At 40.0% G+C, this 20,021-nt stretch overlaps 1 protein-coding gene across 12 annotated transcripts in view; it reads left to right on the top strand.

Annotated features, from left to right (window-relative positions):
* Positions 1-20,021, top strand: part of MYO9A (myosin IXA) — a 307,192-nt gene that overhangs the window by 40,759 nt on the left and 246,412 nt on the right. For 2 of the 12 annotated variants that reach the window (XM_050796251.1, XM_050796250.1), the window contains exon 2: positions 9,347-9,449. The exons of the other annotated variants lie outside the window; for them this stretch is intronic. The gene's annotated coding sequence lies outside the window, so the exon portion shown is untranslated. The remainder of the gene's footprint in view (positions 1-9,346; positions 9,450-20,021) is intronic. 12 annotated transcript variants of the gene reach the window in all.

Raw genomic sequence — 20,021 nt, 5'->3', positions numbered from 1 at the left:
TTAAGCGATTCTCCTGCCTCAGCCGCCCTAGTAGCTGGTATTACAGACACATGGCACCATGCCTGGCTAATTTATGGCATTTTTAGTAGAGATGGGATTTTGCCGTGTTGGCCAGGCTGGTCTCAAACTCCTGACCTCAAGTGATCCGCCTACCTTAGCCTCCCAAAGTGCTGGGATTACAGACATAAGCCACCACTCCTGGCCCATAAAGATAGTTTTAATTCTTCCTCCAATCTTCATGCCTTCAGTTCTTTTTATTGCTTTATGGCACTTGCTGTTACCTCTGGTACAGTGTTGAATAGAAGTAGTAACAGTAGACATAGCTGTCTTGTTCACAGTATTTTCTAGTACTCTTCATTCCTTCTTGCAGATCTAGACTTCTGAGATTATTTTCCTTCAGTCTGAAGAAATTACTTTAGTATTTCTTACTTTATTATTATTTTCATTATAAATTTTTTTTTGTAGGGACAGGGTCTTGCTATATTGCCCAGGCTGTTCTTGAACTCCTGGACTCAAGCAGTTGTCCTGTCTCGGCCTCCTGAAGTGCTGGGATTACAGGCGTGAATCACTGTGCCTGGCCTTCTTTGTTTTAATTTGGATAGTTTGTGTTGATCTCTCTGAATTCATGGATCTTATCTGTGTCTCATCTGTTATTAAATCTATTTAGTGAACTTTTCAAATATTATGTTTTTTAATTTGAGAATTTCCATTTGGCTCTTTTTTCCCCAAAATTTCTTCTTCTCTGACAAAATATATTTAATCAATATTTTTCTCTCTATAAGATTATACATAATAATATCTTATGTTTTTATAAGATTCATTTTAAAGTCTTTGCTCATTCCAATCTGCATCATCTGTGGGTTAGTTTTGACTTTTTTCTCTTTCCTGTAAGTCACATTTTCACGACTCTTTGACTATCTTGTAATTTTTATTATATATGAATATTAAATGTAAAAAGCAGTGAAGGCTGGGCGTGGTAGCTCATGCCTGTAATCTCAGCACTTCGGGAAGCCGAGGCAGGTGGATCACTTGAGGTCAGGAGTCTGACACCAGCCTGACCAACATGATGAAACCCTGTCTGTACTAAATACAAAATTAGCTGGGCGTGGTGGCACACGCCTGTAATCCCAGCTACTTGGTAGGCTGAGGGAGGAGAATTGCTTGAACCTGGGAGGCGGAGGTTGCAGTGAGCCAAGATCGCGTCATTGCACTCCAGCGTGGGCAACAAGAGCAAAACTCTGTCTCAAGAAAAAAAAAAAAAAGCAGTGAAAATGAAATTCCTAACTGCTTCTTCCTGAGAAAAGACATGCTAATTCCTCAGACAGATCAAAGGTTAGGGACTAAAATATTAATTCTGACATGGAATTGAGTTATGTATGGGCTGAGCTACAACTGTAGTTAATTTTGGTTTTAAGTGTTTTAAGGGAGAATTCGGTCTTCACTCTACAATAGATCTTGAAATTTAAGTATAGCTAATTTCCAGGGATCTCTCTGCTTTAGCACTGCACTTGACTTTCTACCCTGCAGATCATCTCACTTTGCCCTCCTAGTCTACCCCTAGATTAGTGCACATTGATGTATACTCTATTAAAGCTCCATGGGGAAGAATTTTTAGTTTGTTTTGATTAACTTTACTTGTGGGGTTTCTTTGGAATTTGGTCAGTCTATAGGATTATTCATTCCTGTATCAGTCTATAGGATTATTCATTCCTGTGTTCACCGTGATCTCAGAGTTGAAAGTAGTCACTTGTCTGTTAGCCTAGAAAGGGCTTTTCCCTTTCTGGAATGGTTGTGGTTTTTTTTTTTTTTTTTTTTTTTTTTTTCCAGACTTCTTTGTATTCTCAGCTCTCTGAGTTTTAAAATTTGGATTTTATAGTTTAGCTTTTTCTTTTTAATATAGTGGAGTGATTCTCCCTTGTGACTTTTTACATTCTAACTGAAAGAACTTTCACTATTTCATTTTATTAGTTTCTTGTTTAGTACAGGTTGAAAAGGTGGTATTCTAGTAAGTTTTTAATAGCATGAACAAATTTGATGGAATCTGAGATGACTTAAGCCTTGGTTTTCTCATTTCCACTGAAAGCATGGTTAATTTATTATTATTATTATCACATAGTTGCCTAGTCAAATCTAAATTTCCATCAGTTAATTTTTTTCTAGACTTCAGTTTTTATGTGTAAAAGGCAGGCGATGTGAGGGTAAATTTTTGTTTATAGCTTCTTTAATTCTGCAAAAGAATAGTTGAGTAGTTGGGACACAGACCATATGACCTGTAAAATCTAAAATACTTAGTCTGGCCCTTTGTAGAGAATAAGTTTGTGGACCCCAGAAGTAGACCATGATTAAATCCCAGTGAATAATATTTGAAGTTGAATAACTTGTCCCAGGTCACACAGCTACTTCTGTTTTTTCAGAAATTTGTGGAGAGTCTTTTAATTTTATTAGGCTGTGATACCTACCATATTTACATAATACTTATCATTGGTGGCCTTTCCTTTTGTTTCCTTTCTGTTAGTAGATACCTCAATTCTGTCTGTAAGAGTTGTCCAAATTACTGTATATCAAATTACTTTGTATCAGAAGATTACTGTGTATCAGTGCTAGGTTTCTGTTTTTATAACTCCCCAGGGACTTTTGCTATAAAATCATTGCCACGTTGAACCGTTGTTAAACAGCTAACCTCGGCTATAGGTATGTATTTGTTTGTTCCATCAAAGTGTGGCTTTTTTTAATCTAAATTTCTTTCAGTTTTTAGGAGGTCATCCATGGAATATATTTTAAGTTAGATTCCTTGAGATGTGAATAAGAGTTATATGTTGACTCTGTGGAACAAAGAGCAGGGGTATGCCTGGATATAATGGCTGTCGCAAGATGGTATTATTTTGTTGTAATTGTTTGATGTTCCATGGACCCTGACAATTGTGGTGGTAGTTGGTTGAAATAATGACCTCTTCTGATCCATTTTTATTACAGGAGCCAAGTGAATGATTTTTAAGTATTTGGGGCAAATGTTACACAAGTTGCTGATCTGAGTCTTAATGATATTTAGAGGTGAATGTATTAATGTAGTAATGGACGGTCACACTTGAAAGGTGATAAGTAATGGCTAAGTTTCAGCTGTGGGAACAAATTGTTAACATCTCCAGACTGTCCTAAATTATGTTCATATTATTAGAGGATGATTCAGTAAGAATTGATTACTAACCATGACTGGTCTTAAAGGGAAATATGTCTACTTATAGGGAGGTAAGAGAATAATAATGTCCATGATGGACACTTAAGTTGAGACCATGACTTGTGAACAATGCTATTTGTGACTAGTGCTGTAATAAACATATGAGTGAAGGTGTCTTTTCTTTTTTTTTTAAATTTTAGATTCAGGGTGTATATGTGCGGGTTCCTTATAAGGGTATATTGTGTAGTGCTGGAGTTTGGGTTTCTATTGAACCCATCACCCGAATAATGAACATAATACCCAACAGGTAGTTTTTCAGCCTTTCCCTCCTCCCCTTCCCTTCCCGTACTCCTTGGAGTCCCCAGTGTTTCATCCTTATGTCCATCTATACTCACTGTTTAGCTGGCACTTAAAAATCAGAATATTTGGTATTTCATTTTGTTTCTGCATTGATTCACTTAGGATAATGGCCTCCAGCTGCATTCATATTGCTGCAAAGGACATGATTTCATTATTTTTTATGGTAGTGTAATATTCTATGGTGTATATGTATCACATTTTCTTTACTCAATCTGCCATTGATGGGCACTTAGATTGATGATTGATTCCGTAATTTTGCTATTTTGAATAGTGCTGTGATAAACATAAGAGTGTAGGTATCTTTTGGCTGGGCGCTGTGGCTCACGCCTGTAATCCCATCACTTTGGGAGGCCGAGGTGGGTAGATCACGAGGTCAGGAGATGGAGACCATCTTGGCTAACATGGTGAAACCCCATCTCTACTAAAAATACAAAAAATTAGCCAGGTGTGGTGGCGGGCGTCTGTAGTCCCAGCTACCCGGGAGGCTGGAGCAGGAGAATGGCATGAACCTGGGAGATGGAGCTTGCAGTGAGCCGAGATTATACTACTGCACTCCAGCCTGGGCAACAGAGCGAGACTGTTTCAAAAGAAGAAAAAAAAAGTGTAGGTATTTTTTTCTCTTTTATGTATGTTATATATACTTTTTTTTTTTTTTTTTTTTTTTTTTGACATGGGGTTTCACTCTGTCACCCCAGGCTGGAGTGCAGTGGCATGATTTTGGCTCCCTGCAGCCTCTCTACCTCCTGAGCTCAAGTGATCCTCCCACCCCAGCCTCCCGAATAGCTGGGACTACAGGCATATACCACCACACCTGGCTAAGCAGGTATCTTTTTGACAGAAAACTGTAGTTTCCTTTGGGTAGATAGTAGTGGGATTGCTGGGTCAAATGGTAGTTTAATTTTTAGTTCTTCGGGAAATATCCATACTGTTTACCATAAGGGTTGAACTAACTGACATTTCTTTTTTATTTTTGTTTTTTTTTTTAAATGGAGTCTTGCTCTGTCGCCCAGGCTGGAGTGTAGTGGTGGGATCATGGCTCACTGCAGCCTCTGCCTCCTGGGCTTAAGCGATTTTCCTGCCTCAGCCTCCTCTGTAACCTGCCTCTGTAACCTGGGATTATAGCCATGTGCTACTATGCCTGGCTAATTTTTGTATTTTTAGTAGAGACGGGGTTTCACCATGTTGACCAAGCTGATCTTGAACTCCTGATCTCAAGTGATCCACCTACCTTGGCCTCCCAAAGTGCTGGGATTACAGGCTTGAGCCACTGCTTCTGGCCCTAATTTATATTTCTACCAAATGTGTAAGTGTTCCCTTTTTTCCGCATCCTTGCCAACATCTGTTATTTTTTGACTTTTTAATAATAGCCATTCTGACTGGTTTGAGATGGTATCTCTGTGGTTTTCATTTGCATTTCCCTGATGATTAGTGATGCTGAGCCTTTTTTTTTCATATGTTTGTTGGCTGCTTGTATGTCACCTTTTGAGAAGTACCTGTTCATGTCCTTTGCCCACCTTTTAATTAGATAGTTTTGTTTTTTCTTGTTGATTTAAGTTCCTTATAGATTCCAGATGTTAGTCTTCTGTCAGATGCATAGTTTGCATATATTTTCTACCATTTTGTAGGTTGTCTGTTTACTCTGTGGATATTTTTATTTTGCTATGTAGAAGTTCTTTAGTTTAAGCCCTGATTGTAAATTTTTGGTTTTATTGCAGCTGTTTTTGAAGTCTTAGTCATAAATTCTTTGCCTAGGCCAATGTTCAGATGAGTTTTTTTCTAGTTTCCTCCTAGGACTTCTATAGTTTGAGGTCTTACATTTAAGTGTTTAATCTATCTTGAGTTAATTTTTGTGTATGGTGAGAGGTAGGGGTCCAGTTTTATTTTTTGCATATGGCTAGCCAGTATTTCCAGCAGCACTTATTGAATAGGGTGTCATCTCTCCAGTGTTTATTATTGTCAACTTTATTGAAGATCAGTTGATTGTAGGTATGTGGCTTTGTTTCTGGGTTCTCTATTCTGTTCCGTTGATCACTGTGTCTTTTTTTCATTTTTGAGATGGAATCTTACTTTATCGCCCAGCTGGAGTACAGTGGCGCGGTTTTGGTTCACTGCAGCTTCCACCTCCCGGGTTCAAGCAATTCTCCTGCCTAAGTCTCAGTATTTTGTTGTGTCATTGAGTATATCTGTCTTGTCAACAAGGCCTCCAAAATGTGCGGATATTTGTAGAGCTTATAAGTGGACTAACCCATAGATTGAGGCCTGCCCCTCATTCTTTTTTTTTTTTTTTTAAGACAGAGTCTCAATCTGTTGCCCAGACCGGAGTACAATGGCACAGTCTCTGCTCATTGCAACCTCTGCCTTCTGGTTCAAGTGATTCTCCTGCCTCAGCCTCCTGAGTAGCTGGGACTACAGGCATGTGCCACCATGTCTGGCTAATTTTTTTTTTTTTTTGTAGTTTTAGTAGGGATGGGGTTTCACCATGTTGGCCAGGCTGGTCTCGAACTCCTGGCCTTAGGTGATCCACCTGCCTCAGCCTCCCAAAGTGCCGGGATTACAGGCATGAGCCACCTCTCCAGGTCTACCTCCATTCTTTTTATTTTGAGACGTAGTGTTGCTCTGTTGCCCAGGCTGGAGTGCAGTGGCGATATCTCGGCTCACTGTAACCTCCACCTCCCGGGTTCAAGCAGTTCTCCTGCCTCAGCCTCCTGAGTAGCTGGGACTACGGGCACATGCCGCCATGCCCAGCTAATTTTTTTTTTTTTTTTTGTATTTTTAGTAGAGACAGGGTTTCACCGTGTTGCCTAGGCTGGTCGCGAACTCCTGAGCTCAGGCATTCCACATGCCTCGGCCTCCCAAAGTGCTGGGATTACAGGCGTGAGCCACCACACCTGGCCCCCTCGCCCTTCCTAGATTCTAATTGAAAGTCAAAAGAGGTACTCAACTGAAGGGTATTCTGAAAGAAAATGAAGGGATAAAAATTCATGAGTATGCAAATTAAAGAAGAAAAAAGAGTCACCGTTTAACTTTACTTTGCTCCCATATTTACTGTTGGGCTTAAGTAATATATGTTTCTACCTTCTATCACTATCTTTCTCTATTCTCCTGTCTGCTTCCATAACCTGGTAAGTGGTTTACCACAAATTACTTAATTGCTGTGAATCTCTTTTATCTAGAGATCGTGTATTGATTCTGTTGATAGTAGGGATTGTGAAGTATAACCCTCTGTAATAGAGTTTCACATGTTTATTCAACAAACATTTTTTTGAATTTTTATTAATTTTTGAATGTTGTGTAGCAGATGGAAAGACAAAGAAATATTCTACCCTTAACAAGCCTATATACTAGTAGGGGAGACTATCAAATATATACTAAACAATTACATATACAATTGTAGAGTTCAGTGGCAAGGTTAACCTCAAGAGTCACTACTAAAAAGAAGCTTTCCAGGACCTCGTGCACCTTCTAGTTTCTTTTTATTATTTACCAGCCCCTGTGGTGGCGAAAGTCTAATGCTGATTAGGTTAGAAGTCTTGGTCTTTGCTACCTAAGAACTTGTGAGTTCATAAAGGAGATGTGATATGTACCTTATCAGCTATGAGGCAGTATAAGGCAGTTTGTGAAAGGCAAAGTAGCATAGTGGTTTAAAGCCCAGATTCTAGGGCTGGACTGCTGATGTCCACATCCTAGCTCTACCATGTACTGGCCCGCAACCTTAGACAAGTGGCAAAGTCTATGTACTTCAGTTTCTTGCTGTGTAAAACAAGACATAATAGTGTGCCTTTCCTTAGGGTTGTTATGAGGATGGAATGATTAAAACATATAGTAAATGCTCTGAGAGTGTTTGATGCAGTTATTATTCATTATCATTAATTATTGTCATGGCTCTTATTTGTGCTAAGAATAGCATATTGGTAAAGAAATTGGGATATGGCTGGGTATGGTGGCTCACACCTGTAATCCCGGCACTTTGTGGGGCCAAGGTGGGAGGATCACTTGATCCCAGGGCTTCAAGACTAGTCTGGGCAACATAGGGAGACCCTGTCTCTGCAAAAAAACAAAAAGTAATAAAAATTAAAAAATTAACCGGGCATGGTGGCTCTCACTTGTAGTCCCAGCTACCTGGGGGGCTGAGGAGGGGGGATGGCTTGAGCCAGGAAGATAGAGGCTGCAGTGAGCCGTGGGCAACAGAATGAGACCCTGTCCCAAAAAGGAAAAAAAAAAAGAGAAATTGGGATCTAGTTTGTAATCATCAACGTAGTAGTTGTAGTATCTTGGGAACATCACATCTGTGGCTTTAGTTTTTTAAATCTAGAAATGGGTATAGTATCACATATTTCTTGTTAAATGAAGTAATACATATTAAGCACACAGCACAGTGTCCAACTATATATTCTCAATAAAGAGGAGCTTTTTTTAAAAAAAAAAAGTAAAATAAATATTACAGAATTTCAGAGAAATACTACTGAGGTGTAGGACATTCTTTATCTCATAGGAGGCACTAGATGCTTGCTTACTTAATATCTTTATGTAGAGAATGGAAGCCTAGTGAGAAAGCTGTTTCTTTTTTTCTATAAGGACTATCGAAGGGTGATTTGATAGTCCTATAGGCAAATATGTTAAACTAGTAAAAGGAAATTTCAGAATAAATGACTTAGAAAAGAAAATCATTTATAATTGTAGTTTTAATGTCTTTTCACTAAGAATTCTAAGGTTTTTAGTTATTCTGTTAAACTGTGCTTTGTGTTGTACTTATGAGTAAACTTGAGGGGGTTTCTACAGAGTAGAAAATTTGCAGAGTAAAACAATATGAAGGTTTTTTTATAGCCTTAAGAGATTTTTAATAGAATGAGTAAACATTTGAAGCTTCTGGAATTGTATTATTTAAATGCATAAAAGCACAGAAGCTTTCTAAGTTCTTTATATTACACTGTTTTATCAAGAAAATAAAATCTCATTTTGCAAACAATAGAAATATGTCTTGTGGAGGGAGGGATTTTAAGTTATTTAAAGTTCATGTTTTGGTTATAGTCTAGTCTCCATGTGGCGTCCCAGTAGAAGGGCAAAAGGTTAGTTTATTTTGAAACTGTTAAAATAGTGTGTAATATTTTAAAAATAAATATTGGGGGCTGGGTGCGGTGGCTCACGCCTGTAATCGCAGAGCTTTGGGAGGCCAAGGCGGGCGGATCATGAGGTCAGGAATTTGAGACCAGCTTGGTCAACATGGTGAAACCCCGTTTCTACTAAAAATACAGAAAATTAGCCAGGTGTTGGCAGGCGCCTGTAATCCCAGCTGCTCGGGAGGCTGAGGTGGGAGAATCACTTGAACCCGGGAGGTGGAGGTTACAGTGAGCTGATACCGTGCCACTGCACTCCAGCCTGGGCAACAGAGTGAGACTCTGTCTCAAAAATAAAATAAAATAAAATTAATTAATATTGGGAATAATTTTTAAACCAGATGCTAATATTTGTACTTTTCCCAGGTATTTAGTGATTATGGTAAAATGTAATTTTGAGACAATCTTAATTTATATAGTATTAATATCAATATATTTAATAAGTATATTAAATTAAATATAATATAAATTTATTTAATGAATATAGTTAATAGATTATATCATAATATTATATTACATAATTATATAACATATAATTATCAATATTACTATTAATTATTATATATAATGTATATAATAATACATTTATTGTATGGAATACCAGTTTAACTTCAAATAACCAATCTCTTTTATTTCTATTTTTGCCCTCAAATTCCTTTTTACCACAAATAACTAATTTCTTTTTCTTTTTTTTGAGACGGAGTTTCGCTGTTTGTTGCCCAGGCTGGAGAGCAACGGCGCAATCCCAGCTCACTGCAACCTCTGCCTCCCGGGTTCAAGCAATTCTCATGTAACATAAAGTAAAGTGCATAAATCTTCAGTATTTACAGTTAAAAATTTCTTACATATGTATATACCGGTTATCCACCATCTAGATTAAGATACAGAATGTTTATAAAACTTTGTAAGGCCTTCCTTTTGTGCCCTGCCTATATAACTTCCTCTCCTCTAAGGAAACCATGCTTCTGGTGTCTATATGCATAGATTTATGTTGTCTGTGGACTTCATATAAATGGGATAATTTAGTATGTACTTTTTTATCTGGCTTTTTTCTTTCTTCTTCTTTTTTTGAGACCAATTCTCACTCTGTTGCCAGGCTGGAGTGCAGTGGTGTAATCTCAGCTCACTGCAGCCTCCGCCTCGTGGGTTCAAGCGATTTTCCTGCCTCAGCCTCCTGAGTGACTGGGACTAGAGGCACGCAGCACCACGCCCAACTAATTTTTGTAATTTAAGTAGAGGCAGGGTTTCACCATGTTGGCCAGGATGATCTCGATCTCTTGACCTTGTGATCCCCCCGCTTCGGCTTCCCAAAGTGCTGGGATTACAGGTGTGAGCCACCACACTTGGCCTATATTAGTCGACTATTACTGCTTAACCTGAAAATCTCCAGTGGTACACAAGTATTTGTTTCTTGGTTATGGATTTGTGGGTCAGCTGGGACAGCTCTGCTTTGTGTATCTCATCTTCTTATGTGCACCAGTAGGCCAGATGGGGCATATTCTTTTCTTGGTGGTAACACAAGTGCAACAAGGCATATTCGGTTGTTCAAGCATATTTCAAGACCAGTTTATGTCATGTCTGCTGACCTACTCCTTAAACTCAGTTGTGGTGTAGCCCAAATTCATGGTTGCAGAAGTATATGTCTTCAGTGCACATAAGGATAAGTAAGAAGTGAATATTTTTGAACAATGATCTACCACAGATGTTGAGTTTATTTTTCATATCCATTTTGGCCTTTTATATATCCTCATCATAATCTGTTTAAGTCTTTTGCTCATTAAAAAGATTGGGCAGTTGTTTTCTTATTTTTAGCTGTTTTTACAAAAATCTGGATATAAGTCTTTGGTTTGATATGTGTATTGCAGGTATCTTTTGTGCCTTTTTACTCTCAATGGCTTTTATTGAATAGAAGTTCTTAATTTTAATAAAGTCAAATTTATTATTATTATTATTATTATTTTTTTTTTTTTTTTTTTTTTGAGACGGAGTCTCGCTCTGCCGCCCAGGCTGGAGTGCAGTGGCCGGATCTCAGCTCACTGCAGGCTCCGCCTCCCGGGTTCACGCCATTCTCCTGCCTCAGCCTCCCCAGTAGCTGGGACTACAGGCGCCCGCCACCTCGCCCGGCTAGTTTTTTTTGTATTTTTTAGTAGAGACGGGGTTTCACCGTGTTAGCCAGGATGGTCTCGATCTCCTGACCTCGTGATCCGCCCTCCTCGGCCTCCCAAAGTGCTGGGATTACAGGCTTGAGCCACCGCGCCCGGCAAATTTATTATTTTTTATGGTTAGTACGTAGTGTGTGTGTGTGTGTGTGTGTGTGTGTGTTTTTCTGTTCAAGTTCCCACTCTAGGTTCATGTAAATATTCTTTTTTTTTTTTTTTTTGAGACGGAGTTTCACTCTTGTTGCCCAGGGTGGAGTGCAGTGGCATGATCTCAGCTCACTACAACCTCCGCCTCCCGGGTTCAAGCCATTCTCCTGCCACAGCCTCCTGAGTAGCTGGGATTACAGGCATGCACCACCATGCCCGGCTTATTTTGTAGTTTTAGTAGAGGCAGGGTTTCTCCATGTTGCTCAGGCTGGTGAATGCCCGACCTCAGGTGTTCCACCTGCCTTGGCCTCCCAAAGTGCTGGGATTACAGGTGTGAGCCACCGTGCCTGGCTCATGTAAATCTTCTTATTGGGTCTATTCTGGAAATGTTAATTTTATTACCTTTCATGGTCTATGATCCATCATAAAGTAATTTTTGTCCATGAATTAATTTTTCTAGACAATCCAGTTGGTTCAGCACCATTGACATAGAAGGCTTTCCTTTCCCCATACTGAATTGCAGTGGCATCTTTGTTTTAAGTTAGAACATCATTGTATAGGAGCCCGTTTCTGGATTCTCTTATGTCTTTCCTTGTACCAAGTACTATACTTTTTGTGGCCTCGTACTAAGTCTTGCTATTTGGTAGTATAAGTCCTCCAACTTTGTTATTCTTTAAGATTGTCTTGGCTATTCTAGGTCCATTAGATTTCAAATACACATTGAGAATCAGCTTGTTAATTTGTTCAGAACCTACTAGAATTTTGTTTGGAATTGTACTGAATTTGTTGGAATTGTATATCATTTTGAAGGAGAGTTGGCTTCTTAATGATACTGAAGTCAATTTATTTGATATAGTGTATTTTTCCATGTATTTAGGTCTTCTTGCGACCTTACGTATATTTTGCTTTCTTAGATGTGTGGCGGTATCTTTTTAAAATTCATTTTAACTGAGAAACAATTAACATACAATAAAGTACACAGATCATAAGTGCTCAGTATGAGTTTTGAAAATGGTATACACTGGTATAATCACCACCAAAAATAAGCATAACATTTCCATCAACTCCAGAGAGTTCCCTCTTGTTTCAGTCAGTCCCTTCTTCTCTGCCCCATCTATGCTTTTTAAAACTTTTTAGTTTTTATGGGTACGTAGTAGTTGTATATATTTATGGGGTACTTGAGATATTTTGATACAAGCATACAGTGTATAATAATCACATTAGGGCAAATGGGGTATCTACCCCAAGCATTTATCATTTCTTTGTTATAAGCATTTCAATTATACTTCTTTTAGTTATTTTTAAATGTAAAATAAATTATTGTTGACTGTAGTCACCTTGTTGTGCTGTCAAATACTACGTTTTATTCATTCTAACTATATTTTTGTACCCATTAACCATCCCCACTCTCCTCCGCCCCTTTAATATTCTTCCCAGCCTCTGATAACCATCACTCTACTCTTTATTTTCATGAGTTAAAATTATTTTAATTTTTAGCTCCCACAAATGAATGAGATAATACAAAGTTTGTCTTTTTGTGCCTGGCTTATTTTGCTTAACATAATATCCTGCAGTTCCATCCATGTTGTTGCAAATGATGGGATCTCATTCTTTTTTTATGGCTGAATACCAACTTCATTGTGTTATATGCATCACATTTGCTTTATCCATTTGTCTGTTGATGGACAGTTAGGTTGATTCCAAATCTTGGTGATTGTGAATAGTGCTGCAATAAACACGGGAGTGCAGATTCCGCTTTGATATACTGATTTCCATTCTTTTGAGTATATACGTACCAGTTAATTTGCTTGATCATGTAGTAGTTCTGTTTTTAGTTTTTTGAGGAACCTTCAAACTGTTCTTTATAGTGGCTGTATTAATTTACATTCTCACCAACAGTGTACAGGTGTTCTCTTTTCTCTACATCCTTGCCAGCATTTGTTGTCTGCCTTTTGGATAAAAGCTATTTTAACTGTGGTAAGATAATATCTCATTGTAGTTTTGATTTGCATTTCTCTAATGTACAGTGATGTTGAGTACCTTTTCATATACCTGCTTGCCATTTTGTATGTCTTTTGAGAAATGTCTATTCCAGTCTTTTGCCCATTTTAAAATCAGATTTTTAGATTTTTTTCCTGTTGAGTTGTTTGAACTCCTTATATATTCTTGTTATTAATCGCTTGTCAAATAGACAGTTTGCAAATATTTTCTCCCATTCTGTGGGTTGTTTGTTCACTTTACTGATTGTTGCCTTTGCTATGCGGAAGCTTTTTGACTTGATGTAATCTTATTTGTCCATTTTTGCTTTGGTTTCCTGAGCTTTTGGGGTATTACTCAACAAATCTTTGCCCAGACAAATGTCCTAGAGAGATCTCCAATGTTTTCTTTTAGTGGTTTGATAGTTTCAGGTCCTAGATTTAGATCTTTAATCCATTTTAATTTTGATTTTTGTATATGGTGAGAGAGAGGGATCTAGTTTCTCCCTTCTGCGTATGGATATCCAGTTTTCCAAGCACTATTTATTGAAAAGACTGTCTTTTCCCCAGTGTGTGTTCTCAGCACCTTTGTCAAAAATGAATTCACTGTAGATGTATGGATTCATTTCTGGGTTCTCCATTCTGTTTCATTCGTCTGTTTTTATGCTGTTTTGGTTACTATAGCTCTATAGATGGGATCTCGCTCTGTCATCCAGGCTGGGCTGGAGTGCAGTGACATGATCATGGCTCATTGCAGCCTTGACCTCTTGGGTTCAAGTGATCCTCCCATCTCAGCCTCCTTTGCTGGGACCACAAGCTTGTGCAACCACATCCAGTTAATTAAAAAATATTTATCTTGTAGAGATGGAATCTCTCTATGTTGCCTGGCTGTCTTGAACTCCTGGGCCCAAGTGATCCTTCCACCTTGGCCTCCCAAAGTGCTGGGATTGCAGGTGTGATCGAGCACCCAGCCTCAATAACTCTTTAGATTTGCCCTTTTGAGGCTATTTTCTAGATCTTGTAGGCATGCTTTATTCTTATGTTATTCTTTTTTCTTTTGTCTTTCTCTGTGTATTTTCAAGTAGCCTATCTTCAAGCTCATTAATTGTTTCTCCTGCTTGACTAATTCAGCTGTTGAGAGACTCTGATGCGTTCTTCAGATTGTCAGTTGAATTTTTTAGCTCCCAAATTTCTGCTTGATTTCTAAAAATCATTTTAGTCTTTGTTAAGTTTATCTGATAGGATTCTGAATTTCTTCTGTGTTATCTTGAGTTTTGTTGAGTTTCCTGAAAACAACGATCTGGAATTCTCTAAAAGGTCACCTATCTCTGTCTAGGTTTGCTCACTGCTGCCTTATTTAGTATGTTTGGTGAGTTCATGTTTTCCTGGGTGGTGTTGATGCTTGTGGATGTTCGTTGGTGTCTGGGCATTGAAGAGTTAGGTATTTGTTGTAATCTTTGCAGTCTGGGCTTTTTTTGTACCTGTCCTTCTTTAGAAGGTTTTCCAAGTATTCAAAGTGAATTGAGTATTGTGATCTGTCTTTGGTTATTGTAGCTGTCTCTTCGTTAGGATACACCCCAAGCCCCAGTAACGCTGTGGCTTTTACAGACTCATAGAGGTACCGCCTTTGTGGTCTGGGTTAGTTCTGGTAGAATTATCTGGATTACCAGGCAGAGTCTCTTGTTCTCTTCCCTTACTTTTCCTCAAACTGGTGGAGTCTGTATCTCCTTGCTGAGCTGCCTGGAATTGGGGGAGGGATGACCCAAGCACTGCCATGACCACTGCCTCTTGGACTGCGCTGGATCAGACCTGAAGTCTGCACAATATGGGGTCTTGCCCAAGGCCTGTGGTGACTATTGGCTGGCTACTGTTGATGTTTACTGAGTGCCCTAGGGTGCTTTAGTCAGTGGGTAGTGAATCCAGACAGGCTCCTGTGCTTCTCTTCAGGGAGGAAGGTTCCCTTCTGGCCCAGGGTGAGTCTGGAAATGCTGGCTGGGAGCTAGGGCCTGGAGTTGGGAACTTTAGGAATCTCCTTGGTGCTTTATTTTTCTGTGGCTGAGCTGGTGCCTAAGTTGTAGGACAGAGTCCTTTTTACTCTTTCCTCTTCTTTCCTTAGGCAGAAGGAGTCTCTTCCTGTGGCTACCACCTCCGCAGGCCCGTGGTGAATACTGCCTGGTTACCACTGACGTCTTTTCAAGGCCTGAAGGCTCTTTAGCCAGCTTGTGGTGAATCCTGCCAGACTTGGGTCTCTCTTCAGAGCAGTGCGTTCCCTTCTGGCCCAGGGTGGGTCTGGAAATGCTGTCCATGAGCTAAGGCCGGAAATCAGGGACTTTCGGAGTCTGCTTGGTGCTTTATTTTACTGTAGCTGAGTTGATACCCAAGTTGCAAGACAAAATCCTTTTTGCTCTTCTGTCTCCCTGTCTCAGGCATAAGGAGTCTCTCAAGGTGGCCACCACAGCTGGGAATGCACTGGGTTACATCTGAAGCTAGTATGGTACTAGGTCTCGCCCAAGGCCCGTGGCAAGTACTGCCTGGCCACTGCTGGCTACTGAAGTTTATTGAAGGTCCAAGGACCTTTTAGGCAGCAGTTGATAAATCCTGCCAGGACTGGATCTTTCCTTTCATGGCAGCTGGTTCCTTTCTGGTTCAGGGTGTGTCTAGGAATGGCATCTGGGATGTAGAGCCTGGAATGGGGGCATCAGGACTCTGCTTGGTGCTTTACTGTATTGTGGCTGAGCTGATATCCAAGTTGTAAGACAATGTGACTTTCCTCTCCTTAAGCAGAAGGAGGTTCTCCTGGAGCTGCAAGCTGTGCTGCCTGGTGCTGGGAGAGGGGTAATGCAAGCACTGTTTGGGCCGCCCTACCTGGTGTCTCACTGGGTCATGTGCACCTCAAGTCCACTGATTCCAAGTGCATGCAACACCAAGACTTGCCCAGGAATTGAAGTCCTAGTGGCATAGACTGCCTTCTAAGTTTATTTATGACTCCAGAGTACTTTAGCTTGCCATGGTAGGACTAGCCAGATCTCAGGTTCCAACCACTGGGATGGACAATTCCCCTCTGATTAGCGCTGGTCTAAATGCTCCCTGCATAGGTACCGACTGAATTCTGCCCTGTGTTGCTTTCCACTGTGATGGGACAGCACTGAGTTTCAGTGCAAAGTCCCACAATCGCTGTGCTATCTCTCCCACAAGTACACAGATTCTCTCTGGACAACATGGCTGCCGCCAGAGGATAGGACAGGGATGGTGTTGGCAGTTCAAGACTGTCTTTCCTACCCTCACCAGTGGCTTTTTCCTTGATAAGATGTTAAAACCAGATTCTGTGATCACTTACCTGATTTTTGGTTCTTATGAAGGTGCTTTCTTGTGTGAATAGTTGTGCAGTTTGGTGTTCTGTTGGGAGCCGGGGGTGATTGCTGGAGGGTTCTATTCGGCCATCTTGCCTCTTCCCTCTTCCCTCCACTTACACATTTTAATTTCTGTCATTGTGGGTTAGTTTTGTCTGTTCATGGGGTAATCATACCTACGTACTTTTTGTTTCTGACTTCTTTCGTTTAACGTAGTGTTTTAGCTGTTGTGATATCAGTAGTTTATTCTTTTTTGTGGTTGAGTAATATTTTATTATGTGGATATTAATACGTGAATATAACTGCATATCCATTCTTCATGGTTTAATTTTTTTTTCATTTTATTTTTTTGTTTGTTTGAGAGAGTTTTCCCTCTGTCGCCTAGGCTAGAGTGCAATGGTGTGACCTCAGCTCACTGCAACCTCTGCCTCCCAGGTTCAAGCGATTCTTCTGCCTCAGCCTCCAGAGTAGCTGGGGTTACAGGCGCCCGTCACTACACCCACAAATTTTTGTATTTTTAGTGGAGACAGAGTTTCGCCATATTTGGCCAGGCTGGTCTTGAACTCCTGAACTCAGTTGATCCACCTGCCTCGGCCTCCAAAAGTGCTGGGATTACAGACGTGAGCCACTGTACCCAGCCTTATTTTCTTATTTCTTGCTCCATTACTAGGGTTATGGAAACTATCATTTAGCAGTATTCTTGAGGTTAAAGATAGCTGCACGAAATGGCCACTCTTCTTCCATCCATATTGGTAGGCATGCTTATTGAATCAGCATCATTGATTGATTACTTCCTTAGGAAAGGACTTTGATTACTTGCTCATTTTTTAAAGTTAGCCATTGTCAAATTAATGTTAAAAAGAGCTCTTAAAGGAAGTCAAATAAAGCAGTGTATATATATTATGCATGAAAATAGATGAGAAAGGAAAAAGGGGAAAAAGCTATGTAGTGAATTTTAATAAAATGACTAAGCAAGAAAAATGATTGCTGAAATAGATTAATGTGTATGTGAATTTATTTCTTCAACAAATAAATTTTTGAGCTGTGGATACCCATGATGGGAAGGACGAAGTCACTTACATTTTAATGGAGAAATAAGACAGTAAACAAACAAACAAAAAATAAAATATAATTTTAGGTAATACATCAAATTCTTTCATAAAAATAAATCAGGATAAGGGAATAGAATGATGGAAGATGGGGGATAGAGGATTATTTTAGATAGTATCCTAAGGAAAACCGTTGCTGAGGATTCGAAGTTTGAACAGAGACCTCAGTGATATGAAAGAAGGTTCAAGTAGAGGGACCAGGAAGGAAGTGGAAAGATTCTGAATTAGGAATAAACTTAAAAACAGAAAGAAAAAGACCACTGAGGCTTCAGTGGAGTGAGAGAAAGATGAAATTTGAGGGGGTGAAATAATGTGGGCCCTTTTAGACTACAGTAAGAGCTTTCAGTTTTATTTGTGTTGAGAGCCGTTGAAGTAGAGTGGCATGGTTTGATTTTCCTTTAAAAAGGGTGACTCTGCCTGCTGTGTGGAAAAATAGACTATAGTAGAGCAATGATAGAAGGGAGGATACCATGCTTTTTCACTAATTCAGGTGAGAGAATGATAGGGCTTGAAGCAGATGATAGAGATGGGAATGATAAGAAAATAGGTTCAGGATGTATTTTAAAGGCAGACCTATAGTGCTTATTGATGGATTGAATATAAGAGGAATTTCCTGACAGGATTCCTTATAGGAGAGGGTTTGGAAAATTTTTATAATAGTGCATTAGTCAGGGTAGCCCAACTACTATACCTAAACACCCTCCAAATATCAGCAGCTCTATACAAGTAAAGTTTATTTCTCATTTACATCACAGTCCAATTTAGGTGGATGGAGGTGGGGTGATGGTAGACACTCTTCTGTGTGTGGTCCTTGGGACCAAGACTCCTTCCCCCTAGTGGCTCTGTGTCCCTTAGGGCCTTTGAGCTTTTCCTCAGGTTGTCTCCCTTCTTTTTTTTTTTATTTTTTTGAGACGGAGTCTCGCTCTGTCACCCAGGCTGGAGTGCGGTGGCCGGATCTCAGCTCACTGCAAGCTCTGCCTCCCGGGTTCATGCCATTCTCCTGCCTCAGCCTCCCGAGTAGCTGGGACTATAGGCGCCCGCCACCTCGCCCGGCTAGTTTTTTGTATTTTTTAGTAGAGACGGGGTTTCACCGTGTTAGCCAGGATGGTCTCGATCTCCTGACCTCGTGATCCGCCCGTCTCGGCCTCCCAAAGTGCTGGGATTACAGGCGTGAGCCACCGCGCCCGGCCAGGTTGTCTCCATTCTTATAGCAGACTAGGAAAGGCAGATGCTTTTAGAGGTTTTTTTTGGCTCAGCCTGGAGAGAATGTACATAATCTCTGCCCCACATACCATTTACCTAGGACTTGATCATACGTCCACATGTAACCCCAGGGAAGATTGGGAAATAAAGTCTAGTTTTGTGCCTAGGAAGAGGAGGAAATGGGTTTGTAAAAAGAGTATTTGGGGGCTTTTAAAAAGCAAATTTACTTCTAAATACATAGTTTGCAAAGTTTACATATCTAAATGTTTATGTATCAAAATAAGTTACGTATATGTTTATATATGTGATTAAACATTTGTATGGTAGTGGCTATATTTATTTGTGGAACACTCTAATTGTAAGCACTAAAGAATGAAGAAATATTAGGTCATGAACACAAGTTCCCCATAGTTATTTATCTAAAATTCAAAATGTTTAATAACTCTCCCCAGTGATATTTATAGCCATATGCAAATCAGTAATGTTTTCTCAAATAGATCTTGCCTTTGATATTATAGTGTTTTCTGTATGTACTATGAGACCTTTGGTTTGAGTTATTTTTTCAACATTAAAGTTCAATTTTTTTTTCTTTTTTACTTTTTAAATGCATAATACATTTGCTTGATTCAGTTCTACTTTTCTTTTTTTTTTTTTTGAGATGGAGTCTCGCTTTGTCGCCCAGGCTGGAGTGCAGTGGCGCGATCTCCACTCACTGCAAGCTCCGCTGCCTCCCGGGTTCATGCCATTCTCCTTCCTCAGCCTCCCGAGAAGCTGGGACTACAGGCGCCCGCCACCATGCCCGGCTAATTTTTTTTTTGTATTTTTAGTAGAGACGGCGTTTCACCGTGTTTGCCAGGATGGTCTTGATCTCCTGACTTTGTGATCTGCCCGCCTCGGCCTCCCAAAGTGCTGGAATTACAGGCGTGAGCCACCGTGCCCAGCCCAGTTCTACTTTTCTTGCTACTGGATGGCAATGTGTGATCTTTTCTTTTTTTTGGGACAGAATCTCACTCTGTCACCCAGGGGGGAGTGCAGTGGCTCAGGCTTGGCTCACTGCAACCTCTGATTTCCAGGTTCAAGCGATTCTCCTGCCTCGGCCTCCTGAGTAGCTGGGATTACAGGCGTGTGCCACCATGCCCGGCTAATTTTTTGTTTTGTATTTTTAGTAGAGACCGAGTTTCACCATGTTGTCCAGCCTGGTCTCAAACTCCTGACCTTGTGAGATGCCTGCCTTGGCCTCCCAAAGTGTTGAGATTGCAGGCATGAGCCACCACGCCTGGCCTGTATTTTTTTTTTTTTTTTTTTTTTTTTTTTTTAGTAGAGATGGGGTTTCACCATGTTGGCCAGGCTGGTCTTAAACTCCTGACCTCAAGCGATCCATCTGCCTTGACTTACCAAAGTGCTGGGATTACAGGCATGAGCCATCAC

The sequence above is a fragment of the Macaca thibetana genome, chromosome 7 (genome assembly GCF_024542745.1).
Source record: "Macaca thibetana thibetana isolate TM-01 chromosome 7, ASM2454274v1, whole genome shotgun sequence".
Taxonomy (NCBI): Eukaryota; Metazoa; Chordata; class Mammalia; order Primates; family Cercopithecidae; genus Macaca; species Macaca thibetana.
This window is presented reverse-complemented; position numbering and strand designations above follow the sequence as displayed.